Raw genomic sequence first — 24,216 nt, forward strand, 5'->3', positions numbered from 1 at the left:
AGACAAGTAGGTGGGCGGCTTTTCTACAGGTATGAGATGTTTTTTATAACTATTAAGACGATCGTGATCGCTGGGTACCTGTAGATTTGCACGCCCTTGTTTGCAGTACGGTCTTCTGGATCTTGTATGACCTGAGAAGATGATTCACTAAGCCTTTCGTGATTATTCCTTTCAATCAATTTGTAAGGTTATTTTTTGTAATGTATTGTTTATTAACTTAAGTTAGTTTGTATGTATTAGGTAGAAATAATTTTAAGTTTCCCCTCTTATTTTCTCTTGCTTCCTTCTGCCTTACTTATTTTCTTAGGTTAGTTTGTCTGGCCCAGTTATTTGGAAGGTACCTGCCTGAAGTTTCATATTTATTATTTCCTATTTCTTATCGTAGGGTTTAATTTAGCTGTAGGTGATCTTTTAAAGATCTTAAGGTTGGTTTTCTCTTAATTTATACATTCATTTATATTGGTTATTATTGTTACCAACCATTACCTCTTTTTGTGTGTTTGTAAATAAATATTGTAACTTTTGTTGAGATGTGTGTTCTATTGTTCCTAAGTTGCTGTGTTACATTTTTACTGACCGCAAATTCTGAGTAGAGACAAGAACCCTTGAAATTACGGCCGTAAATAAGGTCGTAACACATACATATAGTTTAGTAAAATTTAATTAATTTGTGAATTAATCTCAGGGTGAAGGCTGACTTACATTATTGTAAACTTAGTCATGTTTAATGAGTTTTTATTTTATTTATTTATTTACTTATTTATTTTGAGAAAACAACTGCAAATATGCATTAGGCAATTGCATTAGTTGAAGTGATTTAACTGATTATAACCGAATAAGTTTCGATATAAGTATGCTAGGAAGTGGAAATTAACACTACACATCCCGGTGCGGAGCTATAATTTCTCGGTGATGTGCGGACTTTGCGGTAACCCTGCGAGTCAGTTGTCAGTTCCCTGTACGGCTGTACCCGCCAACTCGGCTTGCAGTTGGCTTCACCTAAAATAATAAAAATGAGTTTTTAAATCAAGTTTGTACTTAAATTGAAAATTACCATGTTCAGGTACCACAGTTTCTGCCTAAATTTCATCGTAAAAATAATAAATACGAATCAATAATACACTTGAGATTTATAATAAAATAGACGTAGATGAACAAAAACTACGGAGCTACTTTTGGCTACAGCCTAGCTGCCTAGATCCAGGACTGCCGAAGTGTGGAAATGACGTCACTAAGTTACTAACACGGCTTATCTTGTCCACATCGTGTGTGAGTGTGGAATCCACACGTAAAAATTTCCACGCTTTTTACTTAAAAAGCGTATGCTAGTTAAAATCTAATAATATTTGAAAATTTTTTACTATTCTATTTTGTCTCACACACAAATATCCATAAAAATAAAAAATTCGTTTTATCCTTTTTAATTTGTGGATGCGTTTGGATGTTTATCAGATGCATAACACTGACCGTTGATTCATGTGCAAACCAAGACCTTGAATATAAGATAGATCTTGACCGTACGAACTGGCTGGCTCCAGCTCCAACCAGCCTCCGTTACCTATTCAAAATTATGTTCAATCTGGTCCTCAACGACATCTACATTTATTCTTTTTCATATTTTTCATAATACTAGAGAGTATTCTTAATTTGCTAGTTTTGAGGGTATATTTGTTTGAAAATTTTTGAAATATAGGCATACTGCCATTTGGTAGCAAATTATTTTTCAGCGTTGCACTTTACAGCTTTGCAATACACATTGCATTTTTTGCATGTGAAAATGATTAATGTGCCTGTATAATCAGTTTGGTTATTCTGCAACTAGGATGACATAAACTTTTGAAAGGAACGGGCTTTAATGATTGCATAACTGTAATTCGTATAACGTAAGACCTTAGCAAAAATCATAGGCCTAGTTTACCAGTATAGATGATAGCGCTCATGATTTCGTCGTCAGTTGATATTGCCCTAAATGAATGACTATGTGTATAACAACGATAAAAGTGAAAACTTGTATAATGCAGTGGTAATTAAATCCTCATGTAAAATTAAATGGTTCAGTACATTAGCCTAGGTCCAGGATACGTTGCCAGTTTACTTTACTTTAAAAAAAAATAAGACACTCGTAGTTATAACACTGGTGCTTACTATTACATTTGAAGCTTCAATTCTTTATGAAAGTTATTGTAATTATAAAATTGCAATGATACAGTACAGTGATAATTATTTTTTAAAGTTTACTTGCGGTCATATAACCAACAGTGTTAGTTGGCCCAAGATATAGGTCTAGTCATTATATTTATGAAACTAATGCCAGATTGCACATCATTATAAATTTATCGTTACATTTCATTACGATAATGTGATTAAGATGCCTTATATATATAAATTTGTTGTAAAACACCTATGCTACTTTTTTCATCGACAAATCAAATAAGTTTCATTCCAGTTTTTCATCATCAAATTAAAGGAGTACCGATTGTTGTTGAGAAGTTTTGCTTCTTTTACCCTCTCATCAAAAACACTAGAATAAAACCAAACTAAATATTTAAACAATATTAGCTAAAAACGGAAAGGGTCAGTGTCTATCCATATTTATCAGTTAAAAAAAAAAAAAAAAAAAAAGCTACTGGTTGGTAATTCATACCGCTAAGTTTTGAGCACTTACAAGTTCACGATAAACAAGTTAATCATTCCTCAGAGTTCGATAAAGTCGAATATATTGCATAACTGGCAACTGTCTGAGACCGAGGATTTCCTTAGTGGGGAAATCTGGCAGCCCTGCGCTAGATCGCCATTTCTCGGACTAGACCCTGTTCATGGTGTTTGTCTTAAAAATTACTAATGAATGATAATGAACTTTTGATGTTATGCCAAAGTACTGATCACATCAATCCATTGCCATTACGACTATTTGCATGAAGTTTGCTTATGCAAGGATGCACATTGACTATCTCCTCAAAATGCTGTTTCAATGGTAGGAACCTTTGCATGATGATGGTACTTTATAGTAACGGTTAATAACACTACTTGAGAATGATAATCAGGATACTCATTGTTAATTAGTGAATAAGGCACACGTCGTTATTTATTTATTTATTTTTTTGTCAGTGTTTTGGAAAGACAACTCGTTTCATCAAAGATTATAACAATAACAAATTTTACTTTCACTAAAGGCCATTTACATGGAATATACAAAGTACAGACAGTAACACATTCTAGATACCTGAGATAACATGATTAAATACAAAATTAATAATCCACACAGTAATAATATTGAGAATAGTTTAAAAAACATTAAAAGTTATGATAATTAGTAAATGGATGGTATATAATTAAATTCCAGACCTTAGGTGGTTACAGTAGTCAGGTCCAGAGGGCTAAATACGAAAACTGAATGTAGAAAAACTCTAAATAGATAATATTCACAGTAAAAATTAAAAGTTAAATACCAGTAATAACAGTACTAACTGTAGGAATATCAAATAATATTGACAGATTCTGCAGGTGACACTTTGCAAAGACAGATACCAATCACTTAGGGAATACCGCCTCATTTTCCCATCTTCCCCACAATTTAGATCTTCTTTCCTCACTACTTAGGATTCTTTGTATGAGCGAATTGCTGTCGTTTCTCACGTGGGTTATCAGACTGGACATTGTTCACCTTACAATGATTTTTATGTTGTCCAGGCGGTATTCGTGAACATCTGTGTGGCGAGGAGTGTTTGTGAGGCGTCTTAAAATGTAATTGTGCACAAGCCATTCGGTCTTGGTTTCGTTATATAGGATATCAAATTCCACTGCATATTAGCGGCAACGAGTCGTTGGAGACCTTGCATTGATTGGCTAATAAGAATCATATCGTCGGCGTGACAGAGGTTTTTATAGTTTCGTTGACAGTACGCTCCATTTGACACAGAATTGCTGCGTGGAGAACCAGCAATAATGCCATTTGAATACAGAGGTGTTCCTCTTTTTTGCAGCTTCTGTAAGAGCTTCAGGTAGTTTACTCTGTCAAATGCTTTTCTCACATCCACAAAACATATGAAAACAGGATAGGTTGATGATAGCTAATAGTTCAGCAATTCTTTCAGTATGTAAATGCAGGTGTCGGTTGAGTGGTTTGCCCTAAATCCGAACTAGTTGTCAGTGGTGTGTAGAAAGGGAAGTCTCACTAGAAGAACCTACTCGAGTATCTTCGACGTGATCGTTGTGATTGCAATCGGGCGGTAACTGCCAGGGTCAGCTGCATCATTTAGCTTGTTTTTTTTATTATTATTGGTATTAGGTGAACTAAGAGTAAGGAGTCTGGAAGAATCTGGTTAATTATGCATGCATTGAATAGGGCAGCTAGCAAAATGTAGATTATCGGGTGGCAGAATTTGAAAGGTTCTGCGGGAAGACCATCGCAGACGGGCGATTTATTATTATTAGGTAGGATGTGTATGGCATCACTGATGTTACCTGGCATACTACGATCTGCGAAATGAAATTGAATGCTATTAGTAAAGAGGTTATCTACATCCCTTCGGGAATCTTGATCGTTTATGCAATTCAGAATAGTGCTGCAGTGATCACCCCACAAACTTGCGATAGCCTCGTCACCGACTTCTCCTACTCTCCGTGATAGCTCTTTAGTTTTGGGATTTAGGGATTGAATGTCTTTCCATAGACCAGGTTAATCACTGGATTCTAAATTTCTAGACATTGCATCGGCTCTTAGTTGCTTTTCATTTAATCTGCAATGCTCAAGAGCAAGTTTGAACTGCGCTCTCGCCTGTCTCATTAGCAATGCAAAAGGTCCTTCTCTCAGGCTATCATTTTGCCACCACAGTAAAAACATTTCTCATGAATATGAATACAGATCTTTAACCAAGTCATTCCAACCAAGTATATTATGAGAATTACCTTGACGATATCTAAAAGTAGCCCTGCCGGTAGGGAGGGATAGGGTACTGAATGACACTTGTAAAGGGATGTGATTGTAGCCCATTGCAAAGTCGTAGGTCACAATGGAATCATGAAGTTGTGGAGATATGATAACAGTGGTCCAGCCAGGAGGTTGTAACTGTGTCCGCTCTATTTTGCAAATAGGAGGGAGAGAGGAGCATTACATCGCCAATTTGGAGAGCATGATTTTGACAGAAGCGAGTAAGTTCGTCATAAAATTGTTTTGTGGGGTGAGAATTTAGGTCCCCAATTATACAAATATGATCAGCAGGGGAATCGTGAATAATACTGTGCATCTCACCTAGAATTATGCAGTATTGATCAAAATTATAGTTATTTTCCCAGGGCATATAAACATTAATTATTAGGATCTTAAGAGTCCCTATTGTCACTTGAAGCCTCAGCAATCTATCACACCTGTAGGTCATCATATTTACCATATTGTGTCGTGATTTGTGCCACAGGAAAGAAAGGCCCCCTTTCGGGCGACCGGTTACGATTTGATCTGTAGCTTGCATCGATGAAGTCGAGAAGGCTCTGAAGTCTTCATGTATTGAATCGCAAATGACAAGGTTCATGTGGCCAGAGGAGCGTTTCTTGCAGTGTGGAATGACACCTTTGAAGTTTTTGCAGAATATGTTCAGGAGAGGAATGCCTCACTTGAGGCCAAAAATATTCCAAGGGATTATATATCTAATGTATCCATGGTAAATCACGAGGATGGGAGATGAAAGAGTTGATCAATTGGGTGGATGAGAGGTGGGAAGTCACCCGTCGTGGGAGGTTGGCTCACACTTGAGGTGGAAGGTAGGCCTATACGCCTAAACCCCTGTTTGGTGGGTGTGTATTCCTCTGGCCTATTTTCAACCGTGTAAATCAAGACCAGCACCAACACGAACGTCATAAAAATGTCAGAATTTTTTAGGTTGCTCGTTGGATGAGTGGTTTTCGCGCTCAGCTACCAATCAATCCGGTGGTCCGATGTTCGATTCTCGGCTCAGCCAACGCGGAATCAGAGGAATTTATTTCTATTGATAGAAATTCTTTTTTCTATATAATGTGGTTCGGATCCCACAATAAGCTGTAGGTCCTGTTGCTAGGTGACCAATTGTTTCCTAGCCACGTAAAATCATCTAATCCTTCGGGCCAGCCCTAGGAGAGCTGTTAATCAGCTCAGTGGTCTGGTTAAACTAAGATATATATATATTTTTTTCGAAGTACAGACCCCGTAGGGGATTAGTGCTAGTGCCGTCAGTGCACCTCATGCGGTGTAACGTTGAGGTTCTTTGCAGCATGCAATATCCCTTCAGCCCCTAGCTGCGACCCCTTTCATTCATTTTACTGTACCTCCGTACAGATTCTCTTTCTTCCATCTTACTGTCAACCCTCTCCTGACAATTGATTCACAGTGCAACTGTGAGGTTTTCCTCCTGTAACACCTGTCAAACCTTTTACTGCCAATCAATTTCCGTTTCAGCACTGAGTGGCCTTAGTTGCCCCAGTGCTTGGTCTTTTATGCCTAAAATCTATAAATCAATCCATTCAAGGTACAGACAAAAAAAACTAGGCAGAAATTTGTATTCATATTTCTACATTATTCATAGACAAGGACTGATAGATGATGTCGTTCCTGAGGAATTTCGTCTGGTGACATCTGGCAACTCTCCGTGGCTTTTCCAACCACAGGCCACGGCACTGAGGAATAAAATTCTTCACTTTGCCATTTTTACGTTTTATTATGAAAATAAGGTTATAAAACATATCTTGCTTATTTATAGGAATAAATTTTATTGAAATCCTTTATTTTTCTTCGTCAAAAATACTTTATGTTAAGCTAGTGACGTGTGGTTTTTTTACGTCACGGAAATAATTCTACATCGGAAAATACGCATTCTAACCATTAAATCATGAATAAAGTATAAAAATCAGAAGAACTGCTTATGGCAACACTGCTAAAAGCCAATGTTTTGAAGAAAAAATGGCATCGCTGCTACTCCTACGAGTATACCTCCTAATCTTAAGTCCACAGGTAATGTAAACTTTTTCTAGACGAAGAGACAAATGTATGCGTAATACCGATATTCAACTTCAGCGACCTGACCATGTAGCATGGGAGAGAGAGAGAGAGAGAAAGGGTATTTCTCGTCGAATGAAGATGAATATGCAAAGCATAAATAGAAAAACTCCATACCTGATTTGCAGTCGTACTCCTTTCCATTAGCAAAGTTTACTTTCAGAAAACAGGACTTAAAGTGCCAATCTTTGTGTGATCGAAATATTGTTGGTATAATGTATACAAGTCCTGAGAGCCTCATCAGGACTAATTAGCATGTCCAATTTTATATAAAATTCATTTCACGATTTGAGAGTATACCCAACAGGGGACAGAGCCAATATCAGGATATCTGGCATTCATGGCTGGAAGTCTCTGTCCAATAATACACAGAATAATGCCACTGATTGCTCTCTGAATTTGTTATTAAGATACTTACGAATATTTATAAACAGCGTATACGTGTTTATGAATATTTATAAACAGCATAAATCCATAAAAATCTCCTAATGGCGAAGAAATTCACAATAGAGTAATTGTGTAATATATTTTCAATATATCTTTACACTTACACAATTGTGAATTTCTTCACCACAATGGCATAAATGTCAATGATCATTTACTATTATCTGTCTCTACTACACCATACAAAATTTAATAAAGGATAAATCACTTTTATCTCGCTAAGTTCGATTACAGCTGAATTAACAGTTGCTTAGGAAAAAGATTTCATTCGGGATCAATGATTTATTGAAATATGAATGACTTTCACGTCAAGGAATTCCTGAGTATCTCAAAGGTTTGCTTGTTTGTACGGTGTTTTTACGTTGCATGGAACCAGTGGTTATTCAGCAACGGGACCAACGGCTTTACGTGACTTCCGAACCACGTCGAGAGTGAACTTCTATCACCAGAAATGCACATCTCTCACACCTCAATGGAATGCCCGAGAATCGAACTCGCGGCCACCGAGGTGGCAAGGCCAAGACCACGCCGACCACAATAAGGAAACAGAAAACGATTTAAAGGTCAACAAAATCCTAGAACCTGGACCTCGTTTAAAGAAATACAATTAAACAGCGACACCTATCATTGAGAAAATTATCTGGACAAACTTCACGAAGTAAATGAGTTTCTCACAGACGTCAAATCTTCCGGGAGAAATATTTAGAAAAAAATATTTAGATGGAAATGTCGCGCAATGTTTCGTAAAGAATGACAAAACTTACAGACATTTTTTTATAGTAATCATTTTATAGTAATCAGCTTAGGGGACCAAAGCGTTTGTTAGGATAATGAATCTTAATATAAATACATACGTGTATGCATGTATATATATATATATATATAATATCTATATATATATATATATATATATATATATATATATATATACAGATATAGAGAAGAGAGAGAGAGAGAGAGAGAGAGAGAGAGAGAGAGAGAGAGAGCGAGAGAAGAGGAGAGAGAGAGAGAGAGAGAAGAGAGATAGAGAGAGAGAGAGAGAGAGAGAGAGAGAGAGAGAGATAGAGAGAGAAAGAAGGGTAATTTTATCACCGTCCAGTCCTCACCAGAATTAATCTTATTTATTTGGACCATTAAAAATGACGCAGATCATGGATAAAAGAAGAGATAATATGACACACAAACTTAAACTTATCACGTTAAATCATATTACAGCTGGGTATCGAATAGCAGTACTGATCAGTAAAAAATAATTTGCAGATTACGTTAATCCACTACGTAATTGTGGTTCGTGTTGACGTGATGATGCATAACTGACATTAGCCGACACCAGCTCTGTTTTGTAAATTTATGTCATTGTGTGTGTATGTGTGTATATCTTGGGAGTAGACTCTTAAGGTCCACCGTGCTAAAAGTTATTGTGTTAATGTTTAATGCACATGTCTCAAAAACCTGACACCAATGGTTTCGCTTTGTGTCAAATTTTTTCTTCTTTTCAGTTTGTGCTTACATATGTATTTTACCAGTTGGGTAATTTATTAACTGGATAATTAACATTTGCACTAACTTTTATAAGGAGAAGACACTTATAGTGCTAAGTGACATTTGCATATACAAGAATATTCTGAGAGATAATTCGCTTACCAGTCATATATATATATATATATATATATATATATATATATATATATATATATATATATATATATATATTATATATATATATATATATATATATGAATTTACGGCAAAATCCCAGCAATATATATATATATAAATACATATAATATATAACATATATATATATCATATATTATATATATATATATATATATATATATATATATATACATATTCCCATTAGGGTACAGTTATTCGTTGATTACCAACCTGTTCTATCATCGTAAAAAAAAAAATCCATGCTTTTCATTTCCTTTTCCGTGATTAAACCAAGACTGATATACATTAAATAAAAGGTGGTATTGCACGCAACATGCCCAATGTCCACACGATGGCTCGACAATCGCTACCCAGTGAGATCTGTCACGAAGTACTAAACGAACTTTAAATTTGACGACGAATTATAAAGAGGCGACTTTTACTGGTAAAGGCACACTGCTCCCGTGTTTGAATTGTTTTATGATTTGGGTTTACTTTCCAGTGTTTATGTACGCGCGCGCGCGCGTGTGCATAATATAATTAACAGGAATTCTTAAGCGTTTTCACCAGGTTCAAGAAATGAATGAAGTAATGCCCATCTGTGGGGAATGGCTGTCTAAAATAAAGAGCCTGGTTTTTCGTCAAAAATCAAAGGGTGGGCCACAAAAACCAAAAGCCAAAATATTGAATAATAAAAAGCTGAAAGGTGCAGTGGTTATTTTGTGCTGTTTGAAAAATTTTGTTTCAGATTTAGTTTTTTTATGATTATTATTCTAAACGATTTATTTACAGACCCTTTCATATGGATATTTGGATTAAGTATAAAACTATTCATTACTACATAGCTAAAAAGATTCTAAAAGTAAAAAAGGTAGGTATATTTATTCAAACAGTTATGGGCCGGATTAAGAATGTTTCCAGGAAAAACAAACTAGCTAAGTAAATATGGCCCACAGGATGGGCCAAATGAGAACAGAGATAAAACCTTCCGTAATAATTTCTGCCGAAGAGGAAGTTTGCGTCAACCTTGAAAAGAAAATTGATCAGCAACATCCAAAATAATGAAAAAATTGTAAATTAGGAAAAAAAAACTTTTACCTAGACTTGTGCATTTTATTCCTTTAGCTTATTTGCAAAAGTCCAGAGCACTCAGACGGCTCATGGCTGCTCGAGCATTCAAGGGAAATTATCTCGTCCTTGTCACGGTGGAAAGGGCTCGCTGAAAGAAGCCTGGAGCGTGAATCCAGGCAAGAGGAGGAGTGGGAGGAGGGGGAGTTGGAGGAGGAGGAGGATGGGGGGAGGGGGGTATGGGACAGGGTAGGTGGTAGGGAGTAGGCTTCTTGGAATCGTGTTGGGGGAATTCATGGCTTGGACTCCGGAGTTTTTTTAGCTCTCAACTTTCTGATTCAACGCTTTGGAGTGATTCTGTATTGAAAACCCAGGGGTTAAGGTGGTGTGGGAGTACTCTCTCTCTCTCTCTCTCTCTCTCTCTCTCTCTCTCTCTCTCTCTCCCTCCGTGTTGAAACCCCAACCTTTTTCTAATATTTCCTGTGCTTGACAAATGTCTGTTTTCTTACGTTATATTTCTCGCAATTTGGTCATATTAGACCTTGGTTATCGTTAACAGTATTGTGATTGGATTCTCTTAGTCAGTCATAATCACACTAAAATGATTAACTAAACCTTTTCGAGGGGTCCACTGCTCTGCTTCTCATACTGGTTTCATCACCACTGGAGACAAGTCAAATTTGTTCAGGTGTTATTATATGTAATATAATGCTTGAACGTACCTGATTCAAAGTGAATTATTATATAATTCACACAATAATGTACCATAAACATACACACAAATATATAGATGTATCTGTACGTGTGTGTGTACATAAATATACACACACTTACACACTGCTCGAAATAACTCCATCCCCTCTGGTGCCTTTTGGTGTTAGTGATGTCTCACCCCAACACTGGCGCCTTCTAGATAGTAAGTCATATGTACGTAGTACACCTAGTTTGGTTGGAATTTCTCAATGTGTATCAGAGTTATGATGGCACATACACACATACTTATTCCCCATCTTTTCCTTCTACCATCAAATTTCAAACTCAAGATCAAAAGAAAAAAATCTAGAGTCACCAACGTCACACCTGTGTTTTAAGTAAGTCTCCTTGTGAACAGTTGCTCCCATTCTCCTAATGTCACGTCACCATTCAAATTCAAACTGATGCTCTACCAAAACGAAAGTTTATTCCCAAACTTAACATGGCAAAAAATAAATAAATAAAATAAAATAAAAAAAAAGGAATTAAAGGAGGAAAACATTCAGTAATAAAATGTCAAATATAATCAGCACAGTATACAATCCCCTCAGTGTCCAATCGGGAACTTACTAAAACACAACTCTCACCTTTACTGGCAAAAAACCTGCGCCCCCTCTCAGGCAGCTCCTTCGCGAATTCAGGATACTGTCAGAATAAACCATCTTTACTGGGCATTACATTATATTACCCCTTAATGACCGCCTTTAGAGACAACTCACGAACATACTCATTGTTCCAGAACATCGCTTTGCCACTCCCTGTGACGTATTAGTCCCGTGACATGATCCAGGTCAACAGGTGTGGGTACGTGAGCTACCCAGATTTTCCAACCTTAATCCCTCTTAGCTCTTCGCAACAGACCCCCTTTACAAACAACTTGGTATGTGCTGACAAGTGGCCATCTGGCCCTGAGTTTTCTTAAACACTGCCACACTGTCGGGCATTCTATTAGGTATCATATGACATTCATTCTAATGCTCCATATATTATTATATAATTGTCCTATAGGAGCTGTCAACATTATATGAAATATCTATTTAAATATATAATATATATATATAATATATTATTATAAATATATATATTTATATATATATATATATTTATAATATATATTATATATTTTATATAATATATATAGATATATAAATAATATATTATTATAATTATTATATATATTATATATTAGGACAATTATATATTATTAAGGATATTGTCCTTAATAGGAGCGTCAACAAATATATATATATATATATATATATATAAATATATATATATATATATATATAATGTATAGATATATATATTTTCTTTTGATCTTGAGTTTGAAATTTGATGGTAGAAGGAAAAGGTGAGGAATAAGTATGTGTGTATGTGCCATCATAACTCTGAAACACATTGAGAAATTTCAACCAAACTAGGTGTACTTACATATGACTTACTATCTAGAAGTCACTAGTGTCGGTAGGGGTGAGACATCACTAACACCAAAAGGCACCGGAGGGGATGGGAAGGGCTTCCCTAACTAAATAAACTTGACGAATTTATCATTACTAATTTTGGTACATATGTGACTCACTATCTGGAAAAGAATGCTTTTGGAGTAAGACATCAATGGCACCAAAAGGGGTGGAGGTTGGATGGATTCAGTGGTTTATTCCCGAGGGAGTCTCTGTCATTCCAGATAGAATCTTTGGTTTTTCCTGATGGATTCTCTGGTTTATTCCAGATGGATTCTCTGGTTTATTTCTGATGGATTCTCTGGTTTATTCCTGATGGATTCTCTGGTTTATTCCTCAACAGATTCTCTGATTTATTCTGGATGGATTCTCTGGTTTATTCCTCAATAGATTCTGTGATTTATTCCAGAGGGATTATCTGGCTTATTCCTTAATAGATTCTCTGGTTTATGCCAGATGGATTCTCTGGTTTATTCCAGGTGAGTTCTCTGGCTTATTCCTGATGGATTGGCTGGTTTATTTCAAATGGATTCTCTGGTTTTTGACAGTTGGATTCGCCAGATTATATCAGATGGATTCTCTGTTTATTTCACATGGATTCTCTGCTTTCTTCCCGTTGGATTCCCTGCTTTATTCCAGATGGACTCTCTGCTTTATTTCAGATGGACTCTCTGGTTTACTACAGATGGATTCCCTGGTTTATTTCTGATGAAGTCTGTAATATTCTACAGGGATTTTCTTGTTTTATTCCTCATGGATTCTCTGCTTTATTCCTGCAGGATTCTCTGGTTTATTGTAGATGGATTCCCTGCTTTATATCAAATGGATTCTCTGGTTTATTCCTGATGGAGTCTGTAATATTCTAGATGGATTCTCTAGTTTATGCCAGATGGATTGTCACTCTCGCACGAACATCACAGCAACACAGATTCGGTAACTTTAAACAGCAACACAGACAGACTCGGTAACTGTAAGTATCTCACAGCCTCTTGAATCAAGTTTTACAAGATAAAATTTAAGGAAAAATTAAAAATGAAATGTGTGACATACGACCCATATTTTTTATACATATTTCCACAGTAGAAAAACTGTACCGAACAATGAATGTCGCAGCACATTTGTCAATCGTTCTGGATAGGGAATTCAGTACTCAAAGAAAGCCCGCCTTAAGAACAAACAACATTCTACGTATTCTGCTTATCCTTACAAATGAACGTATATTCAGAATAAAGAACAACGGCTCAGCCTCTCTTTCTCTCTCTCGCTCTCCCTCTCTCTCTCTCTCTCTCTCTCTCTCTCTCTCTCTCTCTCTCTCTCTCAATAGAGAGGGCTTTCCTTGGAAGCCAAAAAATGGTTTATGGTACCTCATAAAAATGACAAAGCACCACAATTCTATTATGACTCATCTCCCTCGATATCCGGACGCTCAGAAATGCCAAAAAAAGGGCTGGCCTACTTTCTTCTCAACACCTCTCTCTCTCTCTCTCTCTCTCTCTCTCTCTCTCTCTCTCTCTCTCTCTCTGAAAAAGAAATAAAAGTACACTGACACGAAAAAGTGATTCCCTATACTCTCAGCAAGCCCTCCCAAATAACATAAGAGTCTAGGTACATTTATTTCTTTTGATCATTGTTCCCTTACTAGAGCTGCAGCCGCTTTCATTCCTTTTAGTGTACCTCCGTTCATATTCTCTTCCATCTTACTTTCAACCCCTCTCCTTATAATATTGTTTCCTATAGTGTAACTGCTTTGAGATTTCCTCCTGTTTGAGTCTAAATTCTGTATATCATTCATGAAAGAAAATGTATATATAAAGAGAGAGGAATTTCAAAAAGTCACTCAGATAGTAATTTCAGTATTTTCAAGCTAAGACGCATAAAACGAAGGCGTTTAAATCGACGTGTGAGCTTCAATAAAGGTCAGGATAAATACTGACTTTCAGAACACCCCCCCCCCCCCCTCAACCCCCACAGCCCAAAAAATGGTAAAATAAATAATCTTTTAAATTGCCTCTGATTCCGAAAAGAATACGTCATGTCAAAATGTACCGGGTTTCTTCAAAATCACAGAAAAGACAACGGTAAAATAAGAGTAATAAAATCGACATGACAATGTTTAATAACAATAATAATGCTGATCTATTCTGCTCTGTACGTTCATAATAATTTCCGGTCAAAGATAATCTGATTACATCGAACTTTTACAACGAACGGATTTCCAGCGGACGAGGCCGAAACACGATTTGTCGAAATAAAATGAAACGGGGCCAATCAACAAACGATAATCTTATTGATGTTATTAAAACGGCATTTGATAATATTGAATTCGGTGTTATTTAACATCAAAGGAACATCCCAATTAGCAGCGGATTATTTTGTTTGAATTCGGACGGCAAAACTTTTACAAAGCCATCGCACTAATTATCACTGAATGGAATTTCACGTTTTGCTTAACGTTTATGGGTAAGCACAGGGCGCGGTGGGGGGGGGGGGTTATATTGAAATATGTGAGCATATATGTTACAACCGATAAAGATCATTACACGAATGAAGTGAAAAACCCCCTTTTTTTGTTTTTTTTATTTTTAGATTTGGTAAACTTGAAAAAATAAACTGGGAAAGTTTTATTTTTTTTGATTTTAGATTATTACAAAACAAAACAATCCCTATTATGAAGAATTTGCCTACAAACGTTTACGCTACTTCATGAGACGAAACGTTTCCTCTCACTAGAACCATTTTCTGAGGTGAATTACGTTTAAGAGTTCGCATTGCAAACGGACATTGGAGAGAGAGAGACAGACAGACCAGGAACTGTAACGTTTTTCGGTGCATCTGTTATGCGTAGACTGCATCACTAATCGGCTGATTTAAAGTGTTTTGTTCTGTGTTCCGAGCAATTACGTGAAATTTCTTCTCCTTTTTCAAAGAATGCAGTATTCTACCTGTGATGGTTAGAGTAAAGTTGAAATAGCTTGCATTATTACACAGGTTAGAACTTATTTCTGAGTATGCACTATATACACACACGTACATAAATACATACTACACACAAAATATTATATATACATTATTCATCGGATTTCCACTCCAGAAAAGGAGGTAATATTATATATATTATATATATAATATATATATATACTATAGTATTATATCCATATACATTATATACATATATATAAAATATATATATATACATATATATATATATATATATATATATATATATATATATATATATATATATCCATATACATATATATATATATATATATATATATATATATAGTATATATGTATATATATTATATATATATATATATATATATATATATATATATATATATATATATATATATATACATATATGTATATGGATATATATATATATATATATATATATATGTATATATATATATATATATATATATATATATATATATATATATATATCCATATACATATATATATATATATATATATATATATATATATATATATATATATATATATATATATATATATATATACATAGTAGTATGCCGCGAAGGGAAAATAAACAACGGAGTATCCGCATTTACCCTTCGTGGCATATAACTTTATTTATGGATTTATCACGTTCCTAACTTTCGTGATTCGTTAGAATATATATATATATATATATATATATATCTATATATATATATATATATATATATATATAGATATATATGTCTATATATATATATGTATGTATGTATATATATATATATATATATATATATATATATATATATATATATATATATATATATATATATAATATATATATATATATATATATATATATACGAAGTAGGAGGGGTGATCAGTCACGCCTTAGGTTATCTAGAATTAAATTTAGAAGCTACAATAATAATAATATAATTAATAATAATAATAATAATAATAATAATAATCAATAATAATAATATGTGGCGCCGTGGAGGAGTGGGTAGGTCGTCAATAGACTTAATTTAAGTTAAGCAACATTGGGGCTGGTCAGTAGTTGGATGGGTGACCGCTCTCCTCGCGGCGTTGGATTCCTTGGGGAAAGGATCTTTACCAGATTTCCTTTCCAAGTTACTAGCAGATGTAAATGAGTACCTATCCTGATAAGGGGTAGGGTTCCAGCATAGGGCTTAAATAGCAAACTCCAGCAATGATGGAAAGAAATGAAGGAATAAACGACAACGACGTAAATGGAACCTCTGGCAACAGAGGAGCTTCGTCCGCAACCAGGTATTCAACCCAATTGAAGGGGAAGACGGTCAGGTACTTGGAGGTCGTCATCCAGCAACTGATCACCATAACGACAATAATCAACAGCCTGAGATTGGAGCTACAGAGGCAAAAAGGAAGAAATGGACAAGAGAAGAAAAAATAAGGAAATATGGAGATGCTACAATCAGAAGCAACCCGACGGAAAGAGGATAATAGAAGAAGATTGGTCAACATCTGGAATGAGAGGAATAACACCACCCAATCAGAGCAGAGGCTGGCAGACCAAGTAAGGAACATAAAGAAAAAGAACTGGCTCTCCCCAACAGAAGAGAAGAACTGGAAAGGAAATGTCACACGACAACGAATTACACGAAGACGAACTGAGAGACGATGCCACAGAAGACGACAGGAGGATGAGGTATCAAACAACGACACACGAAGAAACACCGACGAAGTAACAGAGAGGACGGAATGGGTAGAAAAGATCAGACAATGTGGAGCCAGATACAGAGAGAACAAAGATCCCCTCCATGAAAGCCTACAACACCAAGAAATTAAGGGAGAAAACAAGTGAGGTCAATGAAATAAGGGCATAATACACCACCAGTATCACAGAAACAAATAACTTGACATATGCAGGAGCAAGATTAGTAGCAGAACTGATGGGATTCGAACACCAACACCACCAGCACAACCAACCCCAACAGAAACCAAACAGCAACCTCCTTGGAAAAGGCGCCTGGAAAAGCACAAATCATGGTGATGTGATCTGACTTGAGTAAACTGAAAGAGATGGCAGAAAAAAAAGGCTAAGAGCAAGAAAACAAGGGAGGAACTCAACGAGAAATACAAAGTACAAGAGAGGGGACTAAACAGCACCATAGAAGATGTAAAAACAGAGGCTAAGGCAAAAGCACATAAGATCCAACGGTACATGAACAGGAATAAGGGATACCAACAGAACAAACTATTCGGAACCAACTGGAAAGCCCCAGGTCCCGATGAGGTCCATGGATACTGGCTCAAAAACTTCAAGGCCCTACACCCACGAATAGCAGAACAACTCCAGCATTGTATCTCAAATCACCAAGCACCCAAATGGATGACCACAGGAAGAACATCCTTAGTACAAAAAGACAAGAGTAGGGGAAATATAGCCATAACTACAGGCCTATCACCTGCCTACCATAATGTGGAAGTTACTAACAGGTATCATCAGTGAAAGGCTATACAACTACCTAGAGGAGACAAAACACCATCCCCCACCAACAGAAAGGCTGCAGAAGGAAGTGTAGGGGCACAAAAGACCAGCTCCTGATAGACAAAATGGTAATGAAGAACAGTAGGAGAAGGAAAACCAACCTAAGCATGGCATGGATAGACTATAAGAAAGCCTTCGACATGATACCACACACATGGCTAATAGAATGCCTGAAAATATATGGGGCAGAGGAAAATACCATCAGCTTCCTCAAAAATACAATGCGCAACTGGAATACAATACTTACAAGCTCTGGAATAAGACTAGCAGAGGTTAATATCAGGAGAGGGATCTTCCAGGGCGACTCACTGTCCCCACTACTCTTCGTAGTAGCCATGATTCCCATGACAAAAGTACTACAGAAGATGGATGCCGGATACCAACTCAAGAAAAGAGGCAACAGAATCAACCATCTGATGTTCATGGACGACATCAAGCTGTATGGTAAGAGCATCAAGGAAATAGATACCCTAATCCAGACTGTAAGGATTGTATCTGGGGACATCAGGATGGAGTTTGGAATAGAAAAATGCGCCTTAGTCAACATACAAAAAGGCAAAGTAACGAGAACTGAAGGGATAAAGCTACCAGATGGGAGCAACATCAAACACATAGATGAGACAGGATACAAATACCTGGGAATAATGGAAGGAGGAGATATAAAACACCAAGAGATGAAGGACACGATCAGGAAAGAATATATGCAGAGACTCAAGGCGATACTCAAGTCAAAACTCAAACGAACCGGAAATATGATAAAAGCCATAAACACATGGGCAGTGCCAGTAATCAGATACAGCGCAGGAATAGTCGAATGGACGAAGGCAGAACTCCGCAGCATAGATCAGAAAACAAGGAAACATATGACAATACACAAAGCACTACACCCAAAGAGCAAATACGACAGACTATACATAACACGAAAGGAAGGAGGGAGAGGACTACTAAGTATAGAGGACTGCGTTAACATCGAAAACAGAGAACTGGGGCAATATCTAAAAACCAGTGAAGACGAGTGGCTAAAGAGTGCATGGGAAGAACGACTAATAAAAGTAGACGAAGACCCAGAAATATACAGAGACAGGAGAAAGACAGAAAGAACAGAGGACTGGCACAACAAACCAATGCACGGACAATACATGAGACAGACTAAAGAACAATTGGCAATGGCTACAGAGGGGAGAGCTAAAGAAGGAAACTGAAGGAATGATAACAGCGGCACAAGATCAGGCCCTAAGAACCAGATATGTTCAAAGTACGATAGACGGAAATAACATCTCTCCCATATGTAGGAAGTGCAATACGAAAAATGAAACCATAAACCACATAGCAAGTGAATGCCCGGCACTTGCACAGAACCAGTACAAAAAGAGGCATGATTCAGTGGTCAAAAAGCCCTCCACTGGAGCCTGTGCAAGAAACATCAGCTACCTTGCAGTAATAAGTTGGTACGAGCACCAACCTGAAGGAGTGATAGAAAACGATCAGGCAAGATCCTCTGGGACTATGGTATCAGAACGGATAGGGTGATACGTGCAAACAGACCAGACGTGACGTTGATTGACAAAGTCAAGAAGAAAGTATCACTCATTGATGTCGCAATACCATGGGACACCAGAGTTGAAGAGAAAGAGAGGGAAAAAATGGATAAGTATCAAGATCTGAAAATAGAAATAAGAAGGATAGGGATATTGCCAGTGGAAATCGTACCCATAATCATAGGAGCACTAGGCACGATCCCAAGATCCCTGAAAAGGAATCTAGAAAAACTAGAGGCTGAAGTAGCTCCAGGACTCATGCAGAAGAGTGTGATCCTAGAAACGGCACACATAGTAAGAAGAGTGATGGACTCCTAAGGAGGCAGGATGCAACCCGGAACCCCACACTATAAATACCACCCAGTCGAATTGGAGGACTGTGATAGAGCAAAAAAAAAAAAAAAAAAAAAAAAATAATAATAATAATAATAACTTAGCTTCCCTTGAACAATTGTGCATCCAAAAATGAATGATTCTCCAAGCTATATACAACAGACCATATTATTTCTCCTCTCAAAAAAAAAAAAAAAAAAAAAAAATGTTCGAAATAATCATAAAAAATATCAGTGATCGATAGGCCTCCAGTGTAAATTAGTGAGGCTGTGTACTAGTGTGACGTTACTAGTAGTTGGTAGCTAAAGTTCATGACAGTGAATGAATCTACGTCATAGATTTCTTTCTTGATTAGTGATCTGCATTCGTTCATCGGTGATCCATAACCCATATATATAGAATTGAGAATGGTACCTTCTTTCGAAGCTTGAATTTCAAGTTAGTAGTCCCCGTGGAATTGTTCCGCATAAATAGCGTTCATATTCCAGGAGAAACACAAAAATAAATGTTTTTGGGGAAAACACCTCCACCATTATAAAAAAAAAAAAAATCTCTTCATTTTACTACAATTTCCAGACGAAATTAAACGATTTATTTTCCTTTCCTATGCCTTCTTCCTCCTCAGTGACGCACACAATAACATACCTGTCAGAACATCATATTGGGCGAGTTACTGTCAACCTGGTATGATGGCTGGTAAATGTCCATGATGGAGGTAGTCCTTTGATATTATAAGACTAAATGGGAAAGAGGTTTAGAAAAGTCAATCAAAAGATACAGACGGATAAACTGTTAAATACATTTCTTCCCTCTCAGCTTCATCTCGAGTTGGGTCGCCTTTTCTGAAGACGTTTAATACTTCTGCATAATTATAGAATGGAATATAGAATTTAGGCCAAAGGCCGAGCGCTGGGGACTATGAGGTCACTCAGCGCTGAAAGGGAATTTTGTACGAGAATATCAGCCAATTAAAATAATCCTCTCGCGTGTGAAATATCAATCTTTGCTTCAAGGAGACAAACACTGGCCGCGACCCAAACAATCGTCTAAATGTCACGTACTTACGTAGTTCATTGCAATGGCCTTGTTTAGGATCTCTTTCCGAAGTCTGCCTTTCGAACAAATAACCTTGGACGAATGGTAGTTAAAAAAGGACTAATCCAAAAATTTCCAACATGTCTTGTTTTATTGCAATACATGGCGCTGTCGGTGATTCTGACTCATTAGTGTCAGCCCTAACAGCTCTGGTGGCTTTTTTTGAGTATGAAAGATGGGAAAATATAATTCTCTCATTATTATTATTATTATCATTATTATTATTATCATTATTATTATTATCATTATAACAATACGTAGAACTGACATCTACGGTATTCGAAATCATATTAGGTCAATGTATTGACATCTACGGTATTCGAAATTATATTAGGTTATGTATTGACATCTACGGTATTCGAAAGTATATTAGGTTAATGTATTGACATCTACGGTATTCGAAAGTATATTAGGTTATGTATTGACATCTACGGTATTCGAAATTATATTAGGTCCATGTATTGACATTTACGGTATTCGAAATTATTTTAGGTCAATGTATTGACATCTACGGTATTCGAAATTATATTAGGTTAATGTATAAACACTATCTCTAACAATTTTACGAAACGTACCCAATTGGTAGGAAAGCTGATTCTAACAGAACTCGTTTTATTCCGACGTAATGCGATTCAATACGACGTTGACAATGTAGTTTTGATTACTAAGCGACCTCTTTAGCGACTCTCTGAGCTCAGGGGGTTATAAGTATAGAGCCTCATGATCCAAATCCTTTGAAAGGGGAAAGACCGGTGTCAGAGGTTACAGGGACGCCATTCAGTTCATCCAAGTTTATCTCAATTATGAATATTTCAATTATATCCTGCCTTATTTTGCTCTTTGTCAGATTGGTGGGGGCCCACTTTCACTTGACAACACGTTGTTAACAAAATATCTATTGCATTTTGCACTGCAGTCATCATTTTTATTATTTGTGTTCACACTGTTTAGGTATCACCATTACCGTAAGATATATACTCATGCGGTAGCTCATTTTTAGTTATATCCCTGCTGGTCGTATATATACATACACACTCACATAATATATATATGAAATATACAATATCAATAATATTATAAATAATATACATATGTGTATATCCTTATTTCCCACCGTTATCCCTACACTAAGGGGTCGGTTGCCTGATGCGCCTTTCCTTACATCAAGCATAATTTATTATTTGGCAAAGGGGTTTGTACGACCGCATGCCCTTGCTGTCATCAACCACAGTTATTATTGGCGGTGAGCTTCGCCTTTGACTAAGAAGTCCATCTGCAAGGCAGCAGTTTCCACAGTTATTGGCGGTGGGCCTAGCCTTTGACTAAAAAGTAAGACTGCAAGGCAGCAGCTGTCCTTTTAGTCGCCTTTTACGACACGCAGGACCCACGGTGGTAGCATTCTTACACCCCTACCACAGGGTGAATATATATGTGTATATATAAATGACGTCAGACGAAGGGTGAATGTTCTTTGTTACGAAACAAGAGGTCACCTTGAAGGAGCTAGGACAATTCGCCGTAAACAAATTTGCCGTAAGACAATTGATTGTAAGACTTTTCGCCGTAAGAAAACTTGCCGTACGGATATTTTGCCGCAAGGACATTTCGCCGTAAAAGGTATATTTTAGTTTTTAGCTTATTTCTTTTAGAGATCAATGTAACTATATTCATATAGTTATCTTCAAGTATATTTATCAACTTTCATTGATTTTCATGAATTCATTTAATTATAATTACATATAAGAAAAGGATAAAAAAATGAAGACCACACACTTTATTTAAAAAGTTTTCTAAAAAAAAATTCAAAGCTAAAAATCATGTAAGTTCATAGCAATTGCTCGTAAATAATGTTGTTTCGCATTTTGATCATAACCTCTGACAATACTCAGTATGAGCTAATAAACATTTTTGTATTGTTTCTTGACTGCTGTTTCACCTCTTTCTGCATCGATTATCTTCTTTTTAGAAAGATATACTTAATTTTTCAATACATTGATGAGTTTCCATAAATTTGGATGCGTATTGGTCACAGATGCTTGAAGCGCATTATGGAACCCTTCTACTCCATTGTTGGTATTAGCCAGCTGATCTAGGGTTCTTTGATAAACATTCCAAAGTTCGACAGGAAAAGTTGGAGAAACTCTACGACGACGAGGTCCACTCCCTCTCTCTCCCCCAATGTAACGAGTTTCAAAATATGCAACTAGTTCTTGTGGTAAGTCATCGTCATCAACCAACTCTATAAATGCATCAATGATGTCTGAAGGCGGTATGAATGCAAGTGCCATAAGGCACTTTACTGCAAGAGAGACTGAAAATATGGCCATAGAGAAGTAAGTGATTCTTTTTTTCACTAATCTGTTTCTTTCAGTGTTTGGATCCTTTCAACCTTCTCTATTGTGCCGATGCGGTGAACCTCTTCGTTTCATAATTTATATGATAATATTATGTTTCACGTGTGTTAATGAGGGTTATATCTTTTTTGACAGGAACTCTGTTGGCCTTTGTGAACCGAACAATTACCAGTTCTGATAAGCAATTGTTTGTGTATTACAAAATGAAGAGACTATTTAATACTAGGAGACCTTTTTTAATTTGTGGAACGCACATGTCTGGGTTCGAGGAGAGATGTCTTATTTTCTTGTCATTTGTGGGTTTACTTCAGTTAACCAGGTCTTGTTTTAAACAGTCCGTTTTCTGTGTAGCGAGTTCAATCAAGGGATCTTTATTTCATTTAGTTAAATCAACCTAATTTTTCATTGATAGATTTTGCTTATCTTTTGGAATAAAGTCTATTTTCGTAGTCCGGAGTTTAATTCAGTGCCTAAATTCATTTTTGTAATGTATGATGGGGAATGTGCCCCTTTACATACACACACACACACACACACACACACACATATATATATATATATCTATATATATATATATATATATATATTATATATATATATATATATTATATATATATGAATTTATACTGTATTTGTGTCACTAAATTATATGTATTTATATGTCACTAATTTGGTAGCCATTGCAATATTGCATAATTCACCAATGAACAGTCGAGAATTATCTACTTAAATGTCACTAACATGAATGCCCTTCTCCCTTCCTCCTTCCCACGTACGTCCGTGTGCACGAGTGCGTGTGTTCGTGCGTGAATAAAAGTATGTAATGAGATTCAAAGCAAAAGAAATGTGGTTGGAGATGAATGAGTTTCTAGATATTCTGAAACGATGAAGCCTGGAATGAAAGAGGGATTATGATGGAAGGTGAGAGATGAATAAACAGGAGAGGGGGAGAGACAGAGAGCAGATTATTAGGGAAAATGTATTATGA

At 36.3% G+C, this 24,216-nt stretch overlaps 1 long non-coding RNA gene across 1 annotated transcript in view; it reads right to left on the reverse strand.

Annotated features, from left to right (window-relative positions):
- Positions 1–686: 686 nt before the first annotated feature.
- The window catches only part of LOC135220095 (uncharacterized), a 53,491-nt gene continuing 29,961 nt past the window's right edge, over positions 687–24,216 (reverse strand). The window contains exon 3 of the long non-coding RNA XR_010315566.1: positions 687–999. This is a non-coding gene — a long non-coding RNA (uncharacterized LOC135220095). The remainder of the gene's footprint in view (positions 1,000–24,216) is intronic.

Source organism: Macrobrachium nipponense, chromosome 1 (genome assembly GCF_015104395.2).
Source record: "Macrobrachium nipponense isolate FS-2020 chromosome 1, ASM1510439v2, whole genome shotgun sequence".
Classification (NCBI taxonomy): domain Eukaryota; kingdom Metazoa; phylum Arthropoda; class Malacostraca; order Decapoda; family Palaemonidae; genus Macrobrachium; species Macrobrachium nipponense.